This window comes from Lepisma saccharinum, chromosome 12 (assembly GCF_977018435.1).
Source record: "Lepisma saccharinum chromosome 12, izLepSacc3.1, whole genome shotgun sequence".
Taxonomy (NCBI): domain Eukaryota; kingdom Metazoa; phylum Arthropoda; class Insecta; order Zygentoma; family Lepismatidae; genus Lepisma; species Lepisma saccharinum.
In genome coordinates, this window is record NC_139240.1 from 44,069,404 (window position 1) to 44,083,233 (window position 13,830).

General features: G+C 41.5%; 1 protein-coding gene across 4 annotated transcripts in view; it reads left to right on the forward strand.

Moving 5' to 3' along the window:
- E23 (ABC transporter G family member E23) overlaps positions 1–13,830 on the forward strand; it is a 354,223-nt gene that overhangs the window by 283,969 nt on the left and 56,424 nt on the right. The window lies entirely within an intron of this gene.

Consider the following 13,830-nt stretch of genomic DNA (forward strand, 5'->3'; position numbering starts at 1 on the left):
TTCTCCCTCTGGACCGGAGTTCCTAGCGCCCAAGTGCCCGTGACCACATCTTTAAAGAAGCGTGATGCTTCTCGTGGGAAGAGCGACCCACTCAGATGAAAAGAAAAAGGGAGGGGATATTTTGAGAAAAAAAAAAGAAACAAAAATCTGAACGCAGGTTACATCACCACATCCCACTTAGCGAATAATGTTACTGCATAATTTCCTACAACGGCGAGAGAATAGTTTGACTTGACCGTTACATAAACTACTGTACCTGCGGACGTGTAGGGTTTTCAGGGTTAAGGCTGGGGGCCCGCGCATCCGTCTTGGGAATTGAGTTTTCCAGAAAAGCGCCGATGATTTACGGGCTGTGTTAAATTCGGAATGCGGTCTTCTAGGACGTCACGCTGGATAAAGTGTGTTCAAGGAAGTGTTCTCGAACACTCCTGCCATCTATTGTTGATCAGCGCAATAAAAACCGTTATTTTTTTGGGTTTCATTTCGGTACAACAGTGGCGTGCCGGCAGTGGGTTCAGATCGCAATCTTCTACTAGTCACCAGTGATGTGCGTCTACCCGTAAACAACGATAGTCTACATTCTACACGTAGACTATTATATACACGTAGATTACGTAATCTATGTAAACAACATGGCAAAAGGTGATAACTTAGCAAAGGGCGTCGTTAAATTATAATAAAATTATACTGCGTATCAGTTGCTGATGTGCGAGGAGAACTTTTCATACGCCCCCTTCCAAATTCGAACAATTTCTCATCTAGGAAAAAACCTAACATAGGAAATATTCTAGTGTTTTATGGGGAAAAGACTAACTTTGCCTCACGACTGCCATCTGTTTTCTTTTTTGCATACTATTTATCTTCTACCATAGTTGATGATAGAAGAGAAGAGAAATTTTGTTGTAAATTGGATAACTTTCAGTTCGTTAGGAACCAATATAGTTGAAAGCCTTGAAAATTAATTTTAATGCAATTTAGATTGTGTACGTAGTCTATGTAAACTACAACCCAATGTAATCTACGTGTAGACAACGCATGTAGACGTAAACTTATAGTGTACGGCACATCACTGGTCACTATTCAAGGGGTCCCGGGTTCAGAGGCACACGGTGGTTCAGATCCTACTTTAAACTGTAGGTCCCATCCCTATTTGCCTATCTGTGCATAAGGTGGACTTAAAACAAACTCAGACTCAGATTATACTAGCCGGCTTGATAGCATCATGACCTCGCTGCTAGGTACGAGTCTCGGCTTGGCAATGGTTGTTGTTTATTTGTGAGTGCCCTTTCTTGAAATTTATGCAAGCACCATTTGATTGACTGATTGATTTTTTTTACTTGGCTTTTCTACCACTTTTGGATAATAGCGAAGATGAGGGTTGATTTGGTGAAATTGAACCCCTGGCGTCGTAGTGCGCTGTGCTAACCACTCCGCTACCGAAGTCGACGCAAGCACCATTTCATCCTCGTCGCCGCGATTACTGAGAAATGGTAGAAAGGCACCATCATACGATACAATTACTTGTACAATGCATCTTGTATAGCTCCACCAACATAACTGTTGGACTGATCTTGTAGCAGTAGTGCTAATGTCAATTGTGTAACTCTCGTGGCTGAAGTAAGATCACTGGATTTAGAACAAATAAGCTGCTGGAAGCCACTTCCTCTGTTTTCCTTTTTCGTTCCTTCATCTTGTATTTCTTTACGTCTCTCTCAGTTTCTTACTTCTTCTGTTTCTCTCCTATTACATTCTTTGTCTCATTCTCTGTCTCTCTCTCTGTTTCTCTTTCTTCTTTTCCTTTCCTATTACTTTCTCTGTCTCATACTCTCTCTCCCCCTCTCTCTCTCTTCCTATCCGTTTTCTGTTTCCCCATTCTTTCTTTTTTTCTCTCTCCCTTTCTTCTTCTGTTTCTCTCCTATTACTTTCTGTTTCATTCTCTCTCTCTCTCTCTCTCTCTCTCTCTCTCTCTCTCTCTCTCTCTGCCTTTCATTTCCCATTACTTAATCTGTCCCATTCTCTCCCTCTCTTCCTTTCTTTTTCGGTTTCTCCATTCTTTCTCTCCCTCTGTTTCTCCTCATGTGTGCATGTGCTTCTTTGCTTTACATAATTCTGAAAATTTCTCATGGGTACTCCTTGAGGCAGGAGAGTGACCTAACAATATTTTACGGTGGACTAGAGTCCCCTTGGCCCCGGATGGTGACGCTCTATCTGCCGCAATCATCAAGAAAACAATAGTAACAGAATTTTCATGTCACATAAACTGCTACACATTCTGTTTCCAGCAAGCGGGTTGGTGTCAGACACCATGCAGCTAAGAGTGACTGTCAAAGCACTGCTTGGCAAGTTGTGGCAACAGTGGTGCCTGATTGGTTCTTACCAGTTAGGAGAACTGCAGGTTTGGCGGGGAAGCCTCAAAGATAGGCCGCGGGAAATTCGGAGCAACTTATCCTGACGGGCAGGCAACCAAACACACATAGCGCATTGGCGTATTGCATAACATCAAGGGGTTATATTTTTTTCCAATGCTTTAAAAATATTTTAGTGCAGAGAAAACTAGCGTGGAAAAGAGTAAGCGTGGTTATCTCCAGACTCATGCTGAAGGTTGGTTGTTTTGTCAGTGTTTCCATCCTGGAGTTTCGAGAGCAACGGTTGTCCACAGAGTCATATACAATGTGCCAAATGGTTGTGCGATGCTGGCAGCCTGTCTTAAAGGGGTTTGGCGGTAGATTCAAATTCCACTACGTCTTTTCCTACTGTTTCTCTGGGGTCTCGGTTTCATTGATTGATTTGCTTTATTTTACTTCGCTTTTTGTGCTACTTTTGGCTAATTTGCGTTGAGTGATGATAGGATGAAATTGATGAATGGACACACACAAACATCCATGCCCAGGCCGGGATTCGAACCCGAGACCACTGGCGTCGTAGCGCGATGTGCTAACCACTCCACCACGGGGGCCTGCTCTGGCATCTCGGGTTCGAATCCTGGCATGCGTATGGGTGTTCTTTGCGGGTGTCCCTTGATCAATTTCATCATATCATTCATCGTCGCGATTGGCCAAAAGTGGCAGAAAAGCGAAGTAAGTAAATCAAATCATTCAATCCTACTGCTTCATTTCGAGACACTCGTCAACTTTCCCTCGCAGAAGAGCAAACCACAAACATCCCCACTTTCTTAAACGGTCCTTTAGTGTATGAATTTTACGTTTTTGCAAACCCGGTGACGTTGAAGGCCAAGACCTTCCGTTGGGATAATATTTAAGGGGTCTGTCAATGTAATCAAGCTGTTTCGTGTTCGCTGTGGGTTAAATGAAATTCCACAATTTCAAGAACACACTGAAGGCCAGAACCCATATCCTTTTGTACTTCATTTCCGTGAAGAACCGATCTCCGTGACGAAGTAGTTAGCACGGTGCGCTACGGGTTCGAATCCCGGCCTGGGTGTTCTTTGCGAGTGTTCGTTCATCAGTTTCATCACTCATCCTCATCGTCGCGATTAATCAAAAGTAGCAGTAAAGCCATGATTAATAACAAAGTCAAATCCGTGAAGAACTGAGGGCGTAGTCGTACCGCTGTAGCCTTGTAATTGAGGGATGCCGGATTCGAACCAGGCAGACACATTCCACGGTATTTCGCATCCCCCTTTTAAGCTGTAGATCCAGTACGGAGTCTCTGTGAGCATTAAGTGGATTTATAACAAGCGTATCATTTTCCTAAAGGAAAGAGAGAGAGATTGTGAACTCAATTTTTCTTTTCATAATGTTTTTCGGGAGTTGAACGCCCGTTTTTAAAGGTTGTGGGTGCAAAACTGCTGTGTTTGAGTTCTTTTAAGCCCACTTTATGAACAGGTAGGTTAATCGGGACTGGACCTACAGTTTATAGTGCGATCCGAACCACTATGTGCCTCCACCGGGTATCGAACCCGTAACCCTTTGCTTGCAAGACAACGAAGTTACCACAACGCAAAACTGCTGTGTAGTTAGACAAACTGTTACATTACTATACTGATCGCAACTCCAACTGGCGGTTGACCTTGATGGCTATTTCTGGCGCGTTCTGTCCCCCAATCATTTTCGGGGTGGGGTGTGGTCCAATGGGTGTCAACAAACTCAGTTGCGAAGTAAATGCTTAAGGCATCACATCGCTCTCCCGAAGCAACGTTGCCAAGCGTACTTCTGTTTTTGCCAGTTGTCTTTCTATGACTGTGTGTCCGCCTGCATTCCGATCTGTGGGTGGTCCTTCCGGAAACTTCATCGTTCAGGAGCGCGTGTCAGTGTTGCCATAATATGAGGACACAATTTCCCTTTCGAAGGGGCAAAATTTCCCTTTTTGAACCAATTTTTCCCTTCACCTAAGCAAATCATACAATAATAATGATAATAATAAGTATTAGTAGTGGTAGTAGCACTAGTTGTAATTATTATTATTATTAGTGGTGGTGGTGGTGGTGGAAACAGTAGTAGTATTTCCGTTGGTCCATGTCCGTGTGAATAAAAAAATGTTAAATTTTTTACATACATATCACCTCGCTTCCTGAGCAGATGTACCAGATTTGGATCCTGGTCAGCAATCCATTTAATCGTTAATCCTCATCGAAGGTGTAGAAAAGTGATATAAACACATACAGGCTATATTCAAGGGAGCAGACAAAAGAACAGAAAAAATGAAAATGTGAATTTGAAACTGGAACTTAACATAAACTGTAATAATGTAGTCAGATGTCTTAAAATTTCCCTGAAATTGTGATATTTTTCATCGAAATTCCCTTTTCCCTCTTGGCTAAAATTTCGGTCCGAATTTCCCTCCAAAAGGGAAATTCCCTTCATGTGGCAACACTGGCGCGTGTGCAATTGTACCATCAACCCCCACTGATTCTGGTCTGACAATACCGTTGCCCGAGAAGACTCTTTCTCCCTTTACGGTACGTTTGGCAATATGTGGTGTACCCAACGCTCATTTGTTTCCTCCCGCGAACAACGTTCGGTACCTTGTGATTCGAAAATGTCCGATCTTAGCCGATGAAAATTCAACTGATCGCTGATTCGCTGTTTCCCAGCCGCCAGTTGAGTTGCGTTCAGTGTTAAGAGCGATGAATGCATGAGATGTGTATTAAATCTGGAGCGTTAACATCTGTTTATATTGTTTTCTAGGCAGGACCTCTTATATGCATCCTGGCCTGCATTTACGGGCGTCTGGACTCAGGCCCGTATAACCCTCCTTTGGGCTCGTGTTGCGTTGGCCATATAAGTTTGCGATTGTCCTTTCATTCATCTCATCTTTACCATCCTCATCTTCGCGATTTTCCAAAAGTGCCAGAGAAGCGAAGTACAATAAACAACATCAATCAATCAATAAGTCAATAATGCACGCCCACTTTGATGTCATTGTACATTTAAGAACCAACTGATGCGACCTTGTAAACTCCAATGACGTAATATTCATGCCCTTTATAAAAGCTTTTTTTCGGACCGAGATATCGTTTTTGGAGGAGGAAGAAGCTAGAAGGGGGAGAGGGGGGCGCCGTAACGGTTCGCCAAAAACCTCAAAAGAAAAGAGCAGCGGGTCGCGCTAACGTCTGCCCCAGTTGTGCACGAGGAAGAACAGCCCAGGTCAGAGCTTATCCTCATCTCAATCCACCGAGTCCACACCCATAAAGAACCAGACACTGCCTCGACCACGTCCGCCTTCTGAGATGAACGTAACAGGGCCACGACAGAACAGACACCCACGCTGGAGAGAAAAATCTCGCATGCTGACCAGGCAAGGCGCTTTGGGTAGTACTACATGGTTCCATCGTCTCCTCTGTAGTATTAGTTATCAGTAGGGCTAGGAAGTTGAGGAAAAATCCTTTTTTTTCCCCTAGTGTCCGAAGACGAGGCCCAACATAATATATATTCATTTTGGATCATTGTAGGCCAGGAAAAGGTGGGTTTTATTTGTCCTTTTTTAGCCTTTTTTTAGGTCTTAACGGCATTTTTTTGCAACTTCACCTTCTTTCGACTACGTTTTTACTGCCCATTCTCAATTCGAATCATCATCAGTTCACCACCTCTTAAACATCCTTTCTATAGTAAGGAAATAGAAAGAAAGAAATATATTTGAACCATCCCTGAAACGAGAGAAAAACATTTTGGACGACTGAAGCAGGTACGGTACAACGACCTTTAACCGTAACTTGTCTGGAAGGTCGCGCTGTAAGTGGCAACTTTCTTTTGTTTTGAACCTTTCAGTTTTTTCGCACTGTGTGTTCCATACAGTGATGTGCCGCAGACTATATGTTTACGTCTACATGCGTTTTCTACACGTAATGTACGCGTAGATTACATTCGGTTGTAGTTTACATAGACTACGTAGACAATCTAAAGTGCATTAAAATTAATTTTCAAGGGTTTCATGAAAGGAAAGTGACATTTTCAACTATATTGGTTCCTAACGAAATGAAAAGAATCCTATTTACAACTTCTCTTTTATTACCAACTATGGAAGAAGATAAATAATATGCAAAAAACAACAACAGATGGCAGTCGTGAGGCAAGAGTGGTCTTTTTCCCATCAAACACTAGAATATTTCCTATATTAGGTTTCTTCCTAGATGAGAAATTGTTCGAATTTGTAAGAAAGAGTATGAAAAGTTCCTCTCGCACATCAGCAACTGATATGCAGTATAATTTTCTTTTACTTCCACGGCGCCCTTTGCTAAGTTATCACCTTTCGCCATGTTGTTTATATAGATTACGTAATCTACGTGTATGAAGTAGTCTACGTGTAGAATGTAGACTATCGTTGTTTACGCGTAGACGCACATCACTGGTTCCATACCACCAGAATTGTTTATTTTTTTTATTCATTAAATATGTAATTAAAATGAAGTTATTAATTAATTTGGATCACATTTATACGTCCTTTTTCCGTTTTTATGTCCTTTTTTGATATTTTTAGGTCTTTTTTTGGCAATGTATAGGTCTTCAACTTCCGAGCCATAGTTATCAGTCTGGTGTATTCCAGTTCGAAGCTGGAAGTCGAAACAAGAACAAGGCAGTCACTGCTAGCGACAAAACGCAACAATCATAACGAATAAGAGCGTTTGACAAATACAATGAACCAAATTGTTACTTCTGAGACATCAAAGATGTCACACAGATCCTTATCTCCAGAGACTATGTACTACGTTAGTTTAATATTAGACAGATATTTGAACAAAAGTACACTACCTATCAGTGCGCCATTTTACATTATAAGGTAATGATGCAGTTTGTCCACACGTTAAACAAATGTAAAATATCTCATGATTACATTTGTGCATGTGCTTCTTAAGTTATCAATACAAAATTCAAAGATAAAGAAGCCTATTATATGCTTTAAAACATGCAACTGTTATCTAAACATTGTTACACAAATGTAAAGTAAAACTATAAAACTCATTCTTGGAAACAGTGAAACCACCAGTTCCAGAATCAAGATGTATCTCATTATATGAGCGACATCTGCTACAGCTTTTCTTTTTCACCTCTTCACAGTATTCAGAAACTTACTCTTTAAAAGTGACTGGGTTATTTGGTTCAAAAAGTAACGCAGTCACAGTTAGAGTTACTCGTCAAAAAGTAACTCACAGTTGCTGGGACTTTGAAAAGTAACTGAAATTTACCATGTTGTAATTTGATATTAAAATATGACAATCACAGCAGACAAGACCTCCCCCAACGTGTAAAATCAGATTAATAAATGTAAGTAATAAGGGCTCTGGGACTCACCCAGCCTCAAAGCAATGGGTACCCGGGAGCAACCCTGGGGAGTAAAGGCGGTCGGAGCGTGGTTCTGATCACATCACATTCCAAAATGGCCGAGATTGAGAATGTGTGTGGCCTTACCCCCACATCTCCTAAATGTGACTTCATGGCACGGTGCTATATGCACCGGGAACTTTTACCTTTACCTTACCTAAACAATAATGGAATTAATATGTAATAATAATAATATTAAGTGAGGAGGATGTAGGTTTGGAAAAGCATCCCCCATGTTGATATATAGAAGCATCTCCCAGCTATCCCTAAGGCTCAAGCAAACATCTCCCCAGCTAGCAATTTTCACTTCGAGCACAAGTAGAACTTAAAAATTGAAACATAATCGTTGATAACGTGTATACTTTGGGGGAAACTCAGTGAAATAATTGTACAGCGTGTGCAACATCTTCCTTGTTGCAAGCATAATTAACATGTCAGACATGTGGTCAAGATAGCAAGGAGGAAAGAAATACGTCACAGTTCGGGACAACTTTTGAATGTGTAATAGCAAAGAGGACGAAATGTTGCAAAGAAATATATCACGGAACGGGATGACGGTGGCATTTATTTCGGCATAGTCTTTCTTGCCATAAAAGGATATTTCTCAATGATAAGCGCGCATTCTTAGAATCTAATTCATACCATATCCGCACGTGACGTCAGGAACGCACCATGTGACGTTACATTTAGATTACCTAGGACGTTACAGCAAACGCTTGCCTACTTTTTGCGTAATTGCAGTTACGCTGGGACGATAAGTTTCTGGCTCATTCCGCGAAGAGTACGTACTATCTCCGGAAACGAACCGAGTTACCTTCAAGGTTCAAGTACCTGCATCGTTAAAATTGCGCAGAGCACAGCTCAACATGAATCCCCTGTTGAAATACCAGGATGTGTAGAATGGGTCTTCATTGTCGCACAACACTTTTGCTACCTTGTGTTCTGACGTCAGACGAGGAATGCCTACGAGGTTAGGTTAGGTCTCTTAGGTTTGGTTCTATTAGCATAGCCTAAATTCACTGGAAAATGATTATTTAGGCTAAGAGAACCAAGCCTAGCTAGCCTAACCTGACGACGCAGGCATCTAGCCTAAAATTAAAAAGCTTACTCCCGTGACGTCAGAACACAAGGTTGCTAAAGTGTTGTGCGATAAGTAAGACCCGTGTAGAATCATATACAAAAGTATTACCTTCTTCATCTTCTTTTATTGGCTCACACCGCTTTTAAACGATTTCTAGCCAATGGTGATGAGTACTGATTTTATTGTCCTTGTTCCAAGCACAGTGATCTGTATGTTTATTCACTTTCCTCAAGAAATTATATTCTCCGCTGTCACTTTTGCAGAATTATAGACCATTCTGTTCCTAAGGTATAGTGAGATTTTGTGGTTTATCTTGGTATCGTTTATTCTTGGGGTTATGAATATTTACATTGTAATGTTATGTTTCCCGGCAAATCTATACAAGATCCACACAATTGTAGTTTTATATTCAGAAATTAGCGTTGATATGGATATCGGAAATGGGATTTTTGCGCGTTGCAAATTTTTATGTAAAATATCACGATGTTGTCGCCGAAAATAGCATTGAAGAAAGAAGTGATTAATGAACGCAAAGCTTTTCCGCATTGGCAGGAAGTTGAGGGCACAACTTGTTGATTAACTAAAACGTGGCAGGTTCATATTTTTGATAACATGGTCGATGAGTACCGACTTGAGCGTCAGCTGTACGCATTCTCACTAATTTGAGTGCAATTTCGAAACAAATGGTATTCGATTGTAAGTTTTTGCGTTAGCCAGTTTTGATGCAATACAGGAGTTAATTGAATTCTGTTGTCAGCAATCTAATAATTTTTTATGTAGTTGTCAGGTTCTTTTAAATCTGCCAGTGTTAATGTAGTATCAGATTTGATGGGTTTGAGTTGTCAGTGATTCTGATTACATCAGTTTTAACGTAATCGCACAGCTCGTGAGTTTCAAGTTGACAGTGATTTAATCAGTTTAAACGTATTAGCACAGTTAGTGATTGTATTCCACCAGTTTTATCGTAATTAATTATAAATTATAAGTTATAATTTTCAGCATCAACCAATTTTAAAGCAATAGCAAATTTAATAGAATTAAGGTGTTTGGGATTTCACTAGTTTTAATTCAGTTGTCAGTCCTTGCACTATGATAGATCTTTTTTGTTCTTTTATCATATATTGTCAACCAATATATCTAAACCACCAAGTTTCAGCATTTGTCTCTAGATCAGTGTTAAACTTTAATCTTCTTAAATAGTATTTCCAAGATGCAGATGGGGGCTTGCGGGGCTATAGTCCTGGGCCTTCATCTGGAAATTCGTCTAAAGGGGACATAAAGTAATGTGGTAAAAAGTGTCAGAAATATCTACCTATGTGACATAACAGTAATAAGTACAATTGTATACGGTCTAAACTGCTTGTATCGCAGGTACGAATCCACGAGGAGGGGCGATTGCGATTGAGAATACTTTTTAAAGTTGGATTTAAGCCCACTTTTGTTCCTGGTAGGCTAATCGAAACTGGACCTACAATTTGAATTTGGAACCGAATCACTCTGCAAGATGCCTTAAAAGAGGATCGAACCCGAGACCACTGCAGAGAATGGGTTTTTGTTTGTTTGCTTGTTCATTTTACTTCTCCTATCTGATCGTTCAGTTTACCGTGACAATGGGAGTAATTAGGATGATATCGACATACAACAATAACTATGAATTGGGCCTCCCCGATGGCGCAGTGGTAGCGTCGTCGCCTTGTAATCAAGAGGTCCCGGATTCGATACCCGGTGGAGCTACATAGTGGTTCGGATCCCACTTTAAACTGTAGGTCCAGTCCCGATTAGCCCTACTGTGCACAAAGTGGACTTAAACACCAAATCAATCAATCAATCAATAACCATGAATTCCGGCTCTGGACTCCCATTAAGAAAAAAACGCTGATCTCTATAATATAGTTATTTTGATTTGATTTAGTTTATTTTGCTTCGCTTTTTGTGCCGTTTTTTACCTAATTGGCGAAGATGGGGATGAATGATGATGTGATGAAATTGATGAATGGTCACTCACAAACACCCATGCCTAGGCCGGGATTCGAACACGGAACCCCTGTAGAATAGTTGTTTCCTGCTATAGTGTTTCATCGTTTTGGTTTGCTTGGTCCACTTTATGCATAGAAGGCTAATCGGGACTGGACCTACAATTTAAAGTGGGATCTGAACCACTATGTGCTTCCATCGGGTTTCGAAACCGGGACCATTTCATTACAAGGCGACGACGTTACCACTAAGCCATCGGGGAGGCATTAGTGACGTTTGGAATTGATTCTCGGTAAGGTGAGATACCCAACTGAAATCCTCTGTATGCGCCACTGCTGTAGTGATGTTTTAACCCTGGCCTCCACATATATAAAGCCGGGCCTGGTTGTCGGTATTCGCACTGATATAAATTTGACATGGCAACAGGCCTTCATCATTTGTAATGTGGAACAGTTCATTTTCTCAACTTGTCAATCTTTGCACCAATTCCTGAGCATTAGATCACTCAACAGAAGAGTTATGCACCGTCCTCAGAATAAATTACCTTGCGGTTGCCCACAGAATACTCTCGACTTGAAACAGGCTGTTTACGGGTCGTAAGTAGGACGGCTAGTTGACTGTGAGTTGCCACTTGAGCAAATGACAGGAGTCTGTTCCCAAACCTCGATGGAGTTACGTCGCTGACGTAACAGCTAAGATGCGAACAGAAACGTGTGGAGGGGGGAACAAGGACAAGAAAATAGGGCCTACAACCTCCCACGCCAAAGTAACTGTATCAATTAAGAACGAGAGAAGGAAAAAAGGAAATAAAAAAGAAGTGGAGCCACCTGAAAAATTCTGCCGTCACTAGGCCATTGACCCCAAAGGCCCAAGCGGATTTGGAATGTAGCCCACAACGTCGTCTCACCGACGCGGAAAAGACTGACTGTCTTGATGCGTCAGGCGGGGCAGTGTTTTCTGCTTTTCTGGGGGAAAACAATAACATACGATGCGCAGGAGGCTCACATGTGCTCCATAATGTGGGTCAAGGACATGTGCGGAGCAAGTATTGCGTGTTTTCTCGTAATGAGCTGAAGAACTGGTGGAAATAAAAGAAAACTGGAAACAGTGACTGTCATTGTAAATCCATCGCCATGTTGAATGTAAGTGCTAAAAAGCAACAACTCAGTGTTCAGGTTGCAGACATTTTTCACATGTTCCTTTATCTTTTAAATCACTTGAAATGTCATTAGTAAGGTGGGAATATTTGCGTCTTTTTTTCATTGCTACAGCGTTTTTATAATACCTGCAAAGGCATATTTTGATGTTTAGTGTCCATTTTGCATAGTCTTGTCTATATACGTATACATGTTGTTGATTTAAGTCCACTTTATGCACATGTAGGCTAACAGTTTAAAGTGGGATCCGAACCACTGTCTCCCTCCACCGGGTATCGAACCCGGGACTCCTCGATTACAAGCGACGATGTTTCCACTACACCACCAGGAAGGCTCTTGCACACACACACGTACAGAGTCAGGGTGGGCCAAAATATTAAACTAACTAAATGTCAATATCTGGGAAGAACCATGAATGAAATCTTCATAAAATCAATTTAAATGTTATAAATAAGAATGAAACACACCCATTATTTACTACTTTAATATCATTATTTATTACCATTATCTCATACTACATTCTTCATATCTACTTTGGACCCACCCTGTACATATGGTCATTACTGAAGATACCCGGGAATAATATTCAAGCGAATCTGCTTTATTTATTTAGAAGGGTTATTTATTGTTGACTTTTCTACCTCTGTAGGTTAATCACGACGATGAGGATGAATAATGATTACATGGACAGATGAAAGAAGAAGCACATTGGAACATTTTGCCCTGTGCCCTGGGAGAGACTCGAACACTGGAGTCGGCTAGGGGAATTGATTTGCGCCAATCTGTAGGCGTAACAGCGAAGGGGACATGCCACATTATGAGAAAAAACTGCCTTCAAGAAAGCTTCTGGGTTATTGTAACAAAAGAGCATCGCACTGCGTGAAGAGGGAACTGGCGATCGGCCCATATTATGTCGTATCATCTTTACTCAGAGAGTAGATTAGACAGAAACAGTACATATGATTGCTTACCTTTTGAAGGTATTTACTTTTGGTTCTTGTCACTTCTGTTCAGTGGCGTGCAGGTCAGGGGTTAACATGTCTCCCCTACTGATCCTGTTCACCTAGCTTGTGTACAAGTAGAAAAATTAGTCAAATATAGTAGCGACTACTAAAGAAACGGGAGCTATATTTTCCCTATGAAATACCTGTGCATTGCTTTTATAGTGTCGTCAATTCAATCTGAGGAAACGGAATTTAGGAGCGTCAACAAACGAAAATTTTGGGCTAATGTTTTACTTCAATTGCGACTCAAAATCCTAGCGCGAGGCTGGCTCCATCTATTGTTCGACCATTTTAATTCATTTCCCGGATTTGGAACTGAAGAATTCGTGTTGAAATCATGAGGGAAAAAGCACAACTGTGGAGCCGCGCTACGAAGCCAGGGGTCCTGGGTTCGAATCTTCAGCTAAGAAAAGATAAACAAAATCAATCAATCACAAGTGTTGAGATTAGTAAGGCAGTTTTCCTTACAAGAATCAATCCAGTCGGCTTCTTTACCGGAAAAATTGAAGTATCCCCGTCGCGGTAAAAGCCAGTGCAGAATGGAGCAGTGTTGCAGCTCCCCTCCCCCCCCCCCCAACTACTGCGACTGTCTTTTCCAGGTCCCATTGCGTTTTCTCTCGAATCGGTGTTACTGGTGAAAGGTTCGAGCCGAGCCTGCACACACACACACACACAGACCAGCCCGGTTGCAATCGTAGTGAAGGGGGGGGGAGGGGGAGACCGACTCAATGACGTATGTTCCGATCACGGGTTCCCTGGCAAGGGAAAGTGTTGTTGTTCATCTAACGGCGACTCTGGTATTAGTGCATAGTTTCTGCGCTAGCAATAGGATTGCG